The sequence below is a fragment of the Ipomoea nil genome, unplaced genomic scaffold (genome assembly GCF_001879475.1).
Source record: "Ipomoea nil cultivar Tokyo-kokei standard unplaced genomic scaffold, Asagao_1.1 scaffold1993, whole genome shotgun sequence".
NCBI lineage: Eukaryota > Viridiplantae > Streptophyta > Magnoliopsida > Solanales > Convolvulaceae > Ipomoea > Ipomoea nil.
The window spans coordinates 51,179-62,530 of record NW_017618421.1 but is presented as its reverse complement, the minus strand read 5'-3'; the positions used below and the strand labels follow the sequence as shown (position 1 = coordinate 62,530).

General features: G+C 40.0%; 1 long non-coding RNA gene and 1 other non-coding gene across 2 annotated transcripts; one reads left to right on the top strand and one right to left on the bottom strand.

Annotated features, from left to right (window-relative positions):
• Positions 1-377: 377 nt before the first annotated feature.
• Positions 378-449, top strand: TRNAT-CGU. Its single transcript has one exon. It is a non-coding gene; the product is annotated as a tRNA-Thr (tRNA).
• Positions 450-9,559: 9,110 nt separating this feature from the next.
• Positions 9,560-10,702, bottom strand: LOC109147357. Its single transcript, XR_002048638.1, has 3 exons — positions 10,535-10,702; positions 9,682-9,738; positions 9,560-9,584 (listed from the first exon to the last, which is right to left on the bottom strand). It is a non-coding gene; the product is annotated as an uncharacterized LOC109147357 (long non-coding RNA).
• Between the last annotated feature and the right edge of the window lie 650 nt (positions 10,703-11,352).

Genomic DNA, 11,352 nt, shown 5'->3' with positions numbered 1-11,352 from the left:
TAAAATCAACATAGTTCTTACATAAATAAACTTTTTAAATGAATATTGCTTTCGTAATATATTAATACTTAAAATTTAATATGACTAATACTTCTTAATATACTAAAATAAGAACAATACCTACAGTCTTTAGTCTATGCATCGCATAAAAATTAAATCATATAAAATATAACTTTTTTTTATTTAAAATAAATCCTATCTACTAAATCTGGCCGAAACTATACATGTATTTTGACATACATTTTGTTTTAACCCAACCAAGAAGCCCAATCTATAACCCAATCCAAAATCAGTAAAAGCCACATATAAAACTAGAGTATTGTTCGAATGAGTGGATAGTTGGTATAAAAGCAAAATAAATTATTTTTAATAACTAAGCCTCCATAGCACAGTGGCAGTGCATTCGCTTCGTAAGCGAAAGGTCGTGAGTTCAATCCTCACTAGAGGCTCATACCAATTATTATACTTGAATAAATGTACTAAAAAAATCATAAGATACAATATTACTAATATATAGAAAGGAAAATTTATAATTTCAATCCAAATATTAAGAATAAAATTCTAAAATAAATGTAATATACTAATTAAAATTCATAATAATATTTAAAGTAATAATACAAATATAATAGCTAACCTTTTTTCAAATAAATATTCTATTTACTATCAACCTAGTATATTACCGTGAATTGTATTCTGTTGAACTTCAATGACAATCTAGGATTCGAAGGAGTCATACTCAATCTAGGTATTAACACCGTAATACCAACATGGTTACTTGTCATTATTTGAACCATGCTTCATTTATAATTTGACTCCTCATATATGTAAAAAGGAAAAATTAGATATAAAATCAACATTGTTCTTACATAAATAAACTTTTTTAAATGAATATTGTTTTCATAATATATTAATACTTAAAATTTAATATGACTAATACTTCTTAATATACTAAAATAACAACAATACCTACTGTCTTTAGTTTGTGTATCGCATAAAAATTAAATCATATAAAATATAACTTTTTTTATTTAAAATAAATCCTATCTACTAAATCTGGCCGAAACTATACATCTATTTTGACATACATTTTGTTTTAACCCAATCAAGAAGCCCAATCCATAACCCAATCCAAAATCAGTAAAAGCCACATATAAAACCAGAGGGCAAATTATGCTGTGCATCCGTATGCACCATGCATGGTGCATACGGATGCAAAAACGACGTCGTTTTATTAAAAACGCGCGTTTCCCCTTAAAAGCAAAATTAATTATTCGAATGAGTGGATAGTTAGTATAAAAGCAAAATTAATTATTTTTAATAACTAAGTCTCCATAGTATAGTTGCAGTGCGTTCGCTTTGTAAGAGAAAGGTCGTGAGTTCAATCCTCACTAGAGGCTCTTACCAATTATTATACTCGAATAAAAGTACTAAAAAATCATAAGATACAATATTACTAATATAGAAAGGAAATAACAATTTCGGATTGAATCCTATACTCGTATAATGATGGAACCGATTGGAGAAACGCTCTCTTGTCAGCGATCTGAGGAAGATCGGGATCTGTTAGAACGGAGTATATGAAGAAGGCCAAAAAGGGTGACGGGATCTGTTAGAACGGAGTATGAAGAAGGCCAAAAAGGGTGACGGATTGGAAGAAGGATCTTCGCCACAGCAAGCGCACGACGGGTTTGATGGTGTTCTAGAAACGCCGATGGAGGACCTAATGGCTACCGACGAACCTGCCATGCAGGTAACGCATGTAAGGGTTCCGGAGTCATCTCGTCGGACGTACGCATCGAACGTTTTGGGACAGGCTGAACGGAACGTGCGACAGACAGAGGAGAGCGAAGAGGATCCTTCGGATGAGGACGACGACGACCCACTCTGCCCAACGATCCGCCTAACACGGGCTGAAGGAGATTAGAGCACCATGGCGGAAGGCGATAATCATAAAGGTGATGGGGAGAACTGTTGGATACGCATATCTGCTACGTCGCCTTACGTCCATGTGGAAGCCAAAAGGGAAGATGGACCTGATTGCCATCGACAACGGATACTACATCGTCAGATTCGGGGCAGTGGAAGACCTGGAACACGCGATGTTTGAAGAACCATGGATTATCATGGATCACTACCTAATAGTGAAGCCATGGGTGCCTGATTTTGATCCTTTTTCAGATGTCACGAAAAAAGTCCTGGTATGGATTCGAATCCCTTGTTTACCTGCTGAGTATTACAGTTTGATTTTTCTCAGGAAGCTAGGCAATAACGTGGGACGAACGATTCGGGTAGATCAAGCGACGAGTATAGTTTCCTGGGGATGTTTGCTAGAATTTGCGTCGAAGTTGATATAACAAAGCCTTTGATCTCGAAGTTCACGTACAAGGGTCGCGTGAAATCGGTAGCATATGAAGGTATTCATATGGTTTGTTTCACATGTGGAGTCTATGGCCACAGTCCCGAGGCATGCCCAAAAACAACAAGGCCGGAAGCTGCAAAGAGTGATGATCGGCGTGCGGAGGTCATTAGCCATGCTGTAGGGGAGAAGCGTGGGGTTACCATTGGCGCAGAGCCCTTCGGAGCTTGGATGATCGCCCCTGGGAGGAGGACGCGAGCGGGACCCAAGCAACCAGCGCGGCCTCCGCGGGCGACGGAGGAGAGACAACATGGTGCGGCTGCCGAACGGGATGGTGGAGTTCAGAACTCGAGGTTTGGGCCACTAGCCGTGGAGGAGGCGGAATTCGGGGAACCAGAAGTGGCGGGTGTGGCAGCAATCAGCGACGAGGCAGATCCTAACAGATAACTACCGGTTGTGGCGGAGACAACACAGGGTGTTCGAAATGGTTTGGTCGCGGGTGCTGGTGCGAGAAGGCCGAATGTGGTTGCAGTGGAAAAACAGATCCTAAATGAACCTGCGGGGATGAGCCATGCACAGGCAGCCAGAAGGGATGCAATCACACGAGCCCGGGGAGGTGGTCGAGTTGGAACTAGGCGGGCAGCGGAAGAAGATGAACATATCGTTGTTCGAGGGGAGCAAGGTGGACTGGTGATCCATTCGTCAAGAGTTTTTGCGGGAGACGAGATTGGTGATCTCCCGTCACTAGTTTGGCAGCCCACGAAAGAACACCACGCCGATCCTCCAGAACGGGTGGACGAAGAGGGCGATGTAGTGATGGCCCTGGGCTCAACCCAGGATGTCTTTGATGGGAATGAGGAGGCCAACTTTGGCCTTGGAGTACTTTGCTTGTGTGTTTCGGCTGCTGTGCCTTTTTCCCTGGGGTTTATGTTTTCTCTTCCCCTCTGCTTTGTTTTTATGGATTTTTTGCTTTGGAATTGTCAAGGGGCGAGTGGAAAGTTATTCCACCGTGCCCTTAAATTCTTATTGCAGGACTACAAGCCTAGCATCCTTGGTTTGTTCGAGCCGAAAGTTTCAGGAGTACAGGCTAACAAAATTTGTTCTATGTTCGGCTTCTCGGATTGGGTTCGAGTGGAGGCTGTGGGCTTTAGTGGGGGCATCTGGTTTCTCTGGAAGGACCCGGTACACATCACGGTCCTTTTTACTCACTCGCAGTTCATTCTTTTGCAGGTTTCCCAAAGTGGACAATCGCCATGGGTGTTTGCCCAGTGTATGGAAGTCCAGCTCATAATCTAAGACGCAGATTTTGGCGAGATTTGTCTTAATCCAAAAGGGGCCCACAAGGACCCTGGCTCGTGGCTGGGGATTTCAACTCGGTCACCACCAAGGATGAAACAGCCAACTATAATTCTTTCTCGTCTCAAAGAAGCGCAGATTTTGTTACTTGGATCCAGGATGAAGGTCTTATTGACTTGGGCTTTACGGGGCCCAATTTGACTTGGGTAAAGGATGGGTCGAAGTATATTATCAAAGGAGCCCGTCTTGACCGAGCTTTGTGCAACGCGTCAGTTTCCTGGATGCTTCGGTGGAGCATCTGCTAAGGGTTGCATCGGATCATGCCCCATTGTTGATACGGTTACTCGGGGGCCGAAAGGACAACCTTTCTAACCATTTTTGTTTTCAATTTCAGGCAGCATGGCTCACAAATCAGGATGTACCATCAATAGTGTAGCGGACTTGGGATACTGAAGCTGGCATGACCGCAAACGTTCAGAAGGTGGCTCATGATCTTAATATTTGGAATAGGGAGGTGTTTGGAAATATATTTAAACGAAAGAAGGACCTTTTGGCCAGAATTGGAGGAATCCAGAGGGTTCAAGCTAGTAAGTCCCATAATGGTTTGGGAAAATTGGAAAAGAAATTACGAAATGAGCCGGAGAACACCCTTTATCAGGAAGAGCTTTTGTGGTTCCAAAAGTCGAGAGAAGATTGGATAACATCAGGGGACAGAAATACCACCTATTACCACGCGGCTGCTACAATACGTAAGTCCCGCACAAGGGTGTCCAGGCTCAGGGATGAAGAAGGAAATTGGCTTCCGGAGGGGCCCAGTCTACGGGAACACGTTAGGAATTTTTTCATAAATCTTTTCACCGGGCCCACGACGATACAAGACTGGCCAAGTAATGAGATAAGCTTCCCAAGACTTAGGCGCACGGTTTGGATGGTCTTTAATAGGCCAGTCACCAAGGAGGAAGTACAACAAGAGGTTTTCGATATGAAACCCTTGAAAGCCCCGGGCCCAGATGGTCTTCCAGCGGGTTTCTACCAACACATGTGGGACATAACCGGAGATAGCGTCTTTAATTTGGTCAGGGAAGCAATCAACACTCGTAGCCTTCCCAAAGGCTTAAATGATACCCTAGTATCGCTCATTCCAAAAGTTCGGGGTCCTGATACGATCAAGCAGTTTCGCCCAATAAGTCTTTGCAATGTAAGTTATAAAATTTTGACTAAGACAATTACTAAACGGTTGAAAATTATTTTGCCTCAGGTCGTACGACTGCACCAAAGCTCGTTTGTCCTAGGAAGGCAAATTTCAGACAACATAATTGTGTACCAGAAAATTATGCACTCAATGCGGGATGCCCGTGGCAAAAAGGGGCTCATGGCTATAAAATTGGATTTGGAGAAAGCATATGACAAACTATCGTGGGACTTCATTCAAAATACTCTGGTACATGCAGGTTTTAATTCTAGTTGGGTAAAAATTATAATGACATGTGTTTCTATGTCAAAGCTTGCAGTTTTATGGAATGGTGAATGCCTCGACTAGTTCACACCTGAGAGAGGAATAAGGCAAGGTGACGCCATGTCCCCAGCTATTTTTGTTCTTTGCATAGAACGGCTCAGCCATTTAATCCTAGCAGAAGTGAACAACGAAATTGGAAAGGAATTCAGCTGGCCCCAGACGGACCAATTTTATCACACCTGTGTTTTGCTGATGATATGGTACTTTTTACCGAGGCTTCTGAAGAAAAAGTTGAGGTTGTACAACGCTGCCTGGATTACTTCTGCAGAGTGTCAGGACAGAAAATTAGTCTTAATAAATCACAAGTTCATTTTTCCAAAAACACACCGACAGATTTGGCAACCAAGATTGCGAGCAAGCCAGGCATTGAGGAAACAAAGGACCTGGGACGTTACTTAGGTGTACCCTCCCTTCATGGTCGGATTACTTGCAACACATATGCAAGCCTTTTGGAACGGATCGCTAACAGATTGGAAGGATGGAAAGCTAAAACGTTGTCTCTAGCTGGGAGAATCACTTTGGCGAAATCCGTTTTAAATGCAATCCCGGTCTACACCATGCAGACGGCGGCACTCCCGAAAGGGGTTTGCGCCGAAATTGAGAAAAGAACCAGGCGCTTCATTTGGGGTAGCAACGATCAAACGGGGGGAAGCAAAATGAGCTTGGTAAATTGGGAGCTGGTTACTACGGGGAAAGCAAATGGAGGCCTTTGTTTGAGGAAACTGCATGAAATGAATGCGGCTTGCATGGTTAAGCTCTGTTGGCGGTATCGAACAGAACCCACAGCCCTTTGGGCAAAAACTCTGGCTACCAAGTATAATCATAGGGTGGGCGCTACGATGGACATCTTGAGCAGACGTAAGATTTCAAACGTTTGGCGGGGTATGTGTGGCGCCAACAACAACCTGGAGAAAGGAGTCATGCGAATTATCAGGGATGGCAAATCTACGAGGTTCTGGATGGATAAGTGCCTGACCACTTATCCTTTGTATGATAAAATGCTCCATCCTTTGAGCCTTCCGGAATTATACGCGAAAAGTTGAGGAGTACTGGGACCAAACCAAAGGTTGGAAATGGGAGATTCTGGAGCAGTCCCTACCGCGGGAAGAACTAAACAATCTCGCTGGCTTTGAGTTAACAGAATCAGGCGTCCCTGATGAGTGGGGTTGGGGGCCGGATCCTCGAGGCCGGTTTTCGGTGAGATCAGCTTATGCCTTGATAGACCCCTCTCATGATGGGGGAACTGATCGAATGTGGAGTACCATCTGGACTTTGAGGGTGCCAGCCAAAATCTCCAAAGATTTTAACAAATGTTGAACGGGCGAGACCCCACCTTACGACTAATGACGTTTCTTTTCGATGTGCAGGTAAGAGGGAAGACATGAACCACCTGTTTAGAGACTGTGAGGCTGCTAGACCAATCTGGGAAAACTCTCTGCACTGGCGTGTACGGGAAATCCTACGCAGCTTAGACTGGGAGAACTGGTTCGCAGTAAATATCCGAGGAAGCGTGAAAGACGGTTTTACGGAGGGATGGCCAGAAACGTTTGGTATCAGACTTTGGTGGATTTGGAGGTGGCGAAACGAGGAGGTTTTAAATACTGTGGTCGACCAAAAGGTAGCTTGGCTGCAATGTTATGATCATGAAGTGCTTGGGGCTTTTGACAAAAAGCAGGCGACTCTACAGAGCCGAAACATTTTTATTGATGCATGCATTTCTTGGAGCAAGCCGACGGCGGGCTGGTTCAAACTAAATGTTGATGGCAGCTTCAAGCAAAATGGTGCAATGAGCTGTGGCGGGGTGTTACGCGATGCACATGGAGATTGGTGTAGGGGTTTCTCGTTCAAGATCGGTAGATGCTCGGTTGAAGCTGCGGAGGCGTGGGGTGTGGTGCAGGGACTTCGAATGGCAAAAGCATATGGTGCCATGAGGGTCATAGTCGAATGTGATTCAAAATCCATGGTGGAAAGCCTTTGTACAGAGGAAGGGTGGAGACGCCAAAATCATAATATTGGCAGGCTTTGTGTGCGGGAAGCATCTAGTCTGGTGGAAGTGAGGTACAAGCATGTCTTCAGATAGCAAAACCGTGTTGCAGATAAACTTGCGGAAATGGGAGACTTGGCTGGCAATGGTCTATGGTTTTTTGAGACACCTCCGCCTCAACTCATGGAGTTAGTCACCCTTGATAAGATTGGTGCAACTTCTACACGTAGAGTTCATCGGGCTGTTTATGCCCATAGGGTGGTTTGATCTGTCTTTTTTCGGGTATCCCCCTCCATTTCAGATATAAAAAAAAAATTAATATAGAAAGGAAAATTAATAATTTCAATCCAAATATTAAGAATAAAGTTTTAAAATAAATATAATATACTAATTAAAATTCATAATTCATAATAAAATTTAAAGTAATAATACAAATATAATAGCTAACCTTTTTTCAAATAAATATTCTAGTTACTGTCAACCTAGTATATTACCGTGAATTGTAATATGTTGAACTTCAATGACAATCTAGGATTCGAAAGAGTCATACTCAATATAGGTATTAACACCGTAATACCAACATGCTTACTTGTCATTATTTGAACCATACTTCATTTATAATTGGACTCCTCATAAATATAAAAAGGAGAAATTAGATATAAAATCAACATAGTTCTTACATAAAAAAACCTTTTTAAATGAATATTGTTTTCATAATATATTAATACTTAAAATTTAATATGACTAATACTTCTTAATATACTAAAATAACAACAATAGCTACAGACTTTAGTCTGTGCCTCGCATAAAAATTACACTACAAGAATTTTAATATTTAGCGACGATTTTTAAACGTCAGTAAATATAAAAATACGTCGCCAAATGTCTTTACTGACGAAATAAAAACGTCACCACGACCGTCGGGTTAGCGGCGTATGGAAAGGTATTACTGACGATGTTAATTTTTCGTCACAAAATATTACGATTACTGACGTTTTTGCATGGTCTTGATAATATCATTGAATACATACTTTTTGCAACGAAATATTAACAAAAACGTCGGTAATAGTTTGTGACGAAATAAAATATTTCGTCAGCAAATGTGTCTTTACTGAAGTTTTCCATACAATTATGCTCGTCATTAATAAATATATTTGGTGACAAAAAATGAAATACGTCGATAAAATAACATTTATTGACGATTGTGTACATTATTATACGTTTAGTAAAAGTCATTTACTGACGTTTTTTCCGTATTCATTTTTCATCGCAAAATTTTATATTTAAAGATATTTGCAATATTTTTACCCTTATTGGTGATAATTTACATATACTTGTATATAGAATTGTTTACACAATAGTTTCATGTAATTGAAAATAAAATATTTAAGCATCAATTAAATGTTCAAAATAGAAGAATATTTTTCATAATATGTAATCAATTTCCATTCTAGTAGTATACTCCACGAAACTAAAATTTATATAACAATAAAAAAAATTCTAAACTTTCGTTATATCTTCAAATGTTGGTATGCCCCTTGAGTTCTTTTAACACTGAGTTTCGCATTCTGAAAATGTCATATTTCCCATTGAAATTGGATGGCCAGGCCATTTCATCCACTGAAGCCTCTTGAATCTGTCATCTTCATTGCATTCCAATCATATTCTCCTCACACATCTTCCAAGCAACTACAACCCGAACTCGAACCAATTTTCTTACAGCTTCCAAATGAACCACAACTTCCATATTCACACTAACTGGACCCTGGAAACTAAAACTGCAACACATTTGCCATTTCTATAAAAATAAAAACAAAAATTCGCTTTGTAGAATGCTTGTGTTGTATTGTTGTCAACAACTAGATTGAACAGGACATAGTCAAGCACATACTTAGAGAAGACCCAATCCACTTAACCTATTGTTTAGTCTAATTTCAAAGCATACTTTAGCCACCAGCTAAGCAACACCATTCTAGAAGATGTCACATGTTCATTCAAGCAGTTGTGACCTTATATGCCTTTGTGCTTATGATCCTATCCACAACTATCATTGCAACGTTGGATCAGAATTCAAAATTATGATTCCCCATGCTTGAGTAAAAAAACAAACACAATGAATCTACTTGGCCCTTTTGCCCCTTTAATAGCATAGTTGGAGCTTGTTCCTAGTTACAAAACTTAATTCATTGCCATGTACTGCTTTTAAAATATTTTCAAATAAATGCAAAATGTAGACACATAAAAGAAAGACCTGAGAAAGAACTAATGATTATGAGAATATCCACAATCAAATTGCAAAGCATGATATACTAGTCTATTTGATACTTCAAATTATATTTTACTGGGCATTCTTGTGAAAATATACCTAGGGGCATCATTAAAACAATCAGCGCAAATTCTGACAGCAAATGAATAGCAAACTGTGGTAAGGCCTGAAAACAATGAACCAAAAAAAGAAGAAAGATGAGCTACCGGAGAAAATTTACATCCAGACAGATTAGAACATACACATAATTCTGCAGTACATACCATTTGATTTGCTAAGTGTTCAGCACACAGAGTTCGCCCACAACACCTGCAATGATGCTACAAAAAAAGAACCCAGAGAAAGGTAAGACTCAAGGCATTGCATACTGAAAAGATAGCATTCAATTATTGTAAAATCAAATTAGAGTAAGAAATTAGGAAAGAGAAAAAGACACGAGCATGTGCACACCCGATGTGAGTTCATTAGCATATAATGCATCACAACTTGATTAAAAAGTAAGTAAAATTTATAGGTTACGCAACACATTTCCTGATTTTGTAGAAACAAAAGCAAGTGTAATCTTATGGTAGTAATCAGGATTAGGTACTACCATATTACAGAGTATCTTATTTTCATACAATTCTAAGAGACGTGCCGTTGTCTTTTCAGTCTACTAGAAGTCTCAAGAAAGGCTTTTCACTTGGTTTCCCACTAAGAAATCTGGGATTCATCATAAATTCCCATCTATATGGACTCAGCAGCCAACCTTGAAGGCTTGAAGAAGGTAACACTGAGTGAAGTTGATCTTTACAACTAAAAACATACCAGGAAAGCAACACTGTAATATAAAGATTTTACAAACTTATTAAATCTGAAGGGACTTTCGACATACAATGCCCTATGTGCCATCTACTCTTGTCTTTACAATAAAAAGTACCACTCTTTATCAGAAATACTTCCCTCTGCAGCATAGGTTGATAAGCCACCAAAACAGTATGTACTCATATCCTTCCAAAACTTGCTTGTTTAAAACAATAGAAAAGCTAAAGTTAACTAAGTAACCAATCCTCAACATCCAACTAAGAAAAGGTAAAATATATCGAATCAAAGGAAAGGGTATTTTGTCATGTCTACCTATTTGGGGATGAAAAATCATGAATCAATATGACTCTAACTGAACCTTGGATTTGGAAAAGTACAGTTATTGTCTTGCTGAGTTCTCAAACTTAGCCCTCTCCCTACTACTGCATACCAACTTTACTAAGACAATAAAAGAACAACTTAAAAACAATCTAGAACACGTTGAATTGTATAACGCTAACTGCCTAACTGCATACGAACTCCCCAATTGTTAGGTATTTTCCAAAAAAATAAAAAATAAAAGGAAAAAACTTCTCACATCTGAAGAATCGGTCCATGTCTCAATTCCTTTATTAACAACCAAAAAGCAGTTTCCATCGCACAAAATGCATATGCAGATTGGATGGAGAGGTAACTTCACTCCACATCAGAGTGATCATCAGATAATATCAGAAACGGCTTTAAATGAGGAAAATTAAAATAAATAAGCAATTACAACGTACCCGCCGTCGGAAGGTGCTAAAGCTACACTTGCACAGTTTGGTATGTAATTTTAATCAACATTGTCAATAAATATTCATGGCAGAGTGCCAAGGCACATTGCACAGAGCACAGAACAATTTGTTGCAGAAAGGGCACTCTAAGGGCAGTAGAATTTCTCCGAAGCCGGAATTTGGGATTCACATAAAATCATAACCACAACTTTTACTATCAAAATCTCAATCTTGTAAGGTTCATTCACAGACTCACAACCATAATTCTTCTCTAAGCTTCATCTTTGCTGACTTCTTCCCTAATTATGGGCAAATTTCTCCTGATGATATGATCCTATAGATGATTCATATAAATTCTGTATCTAGAAACCATAGCCC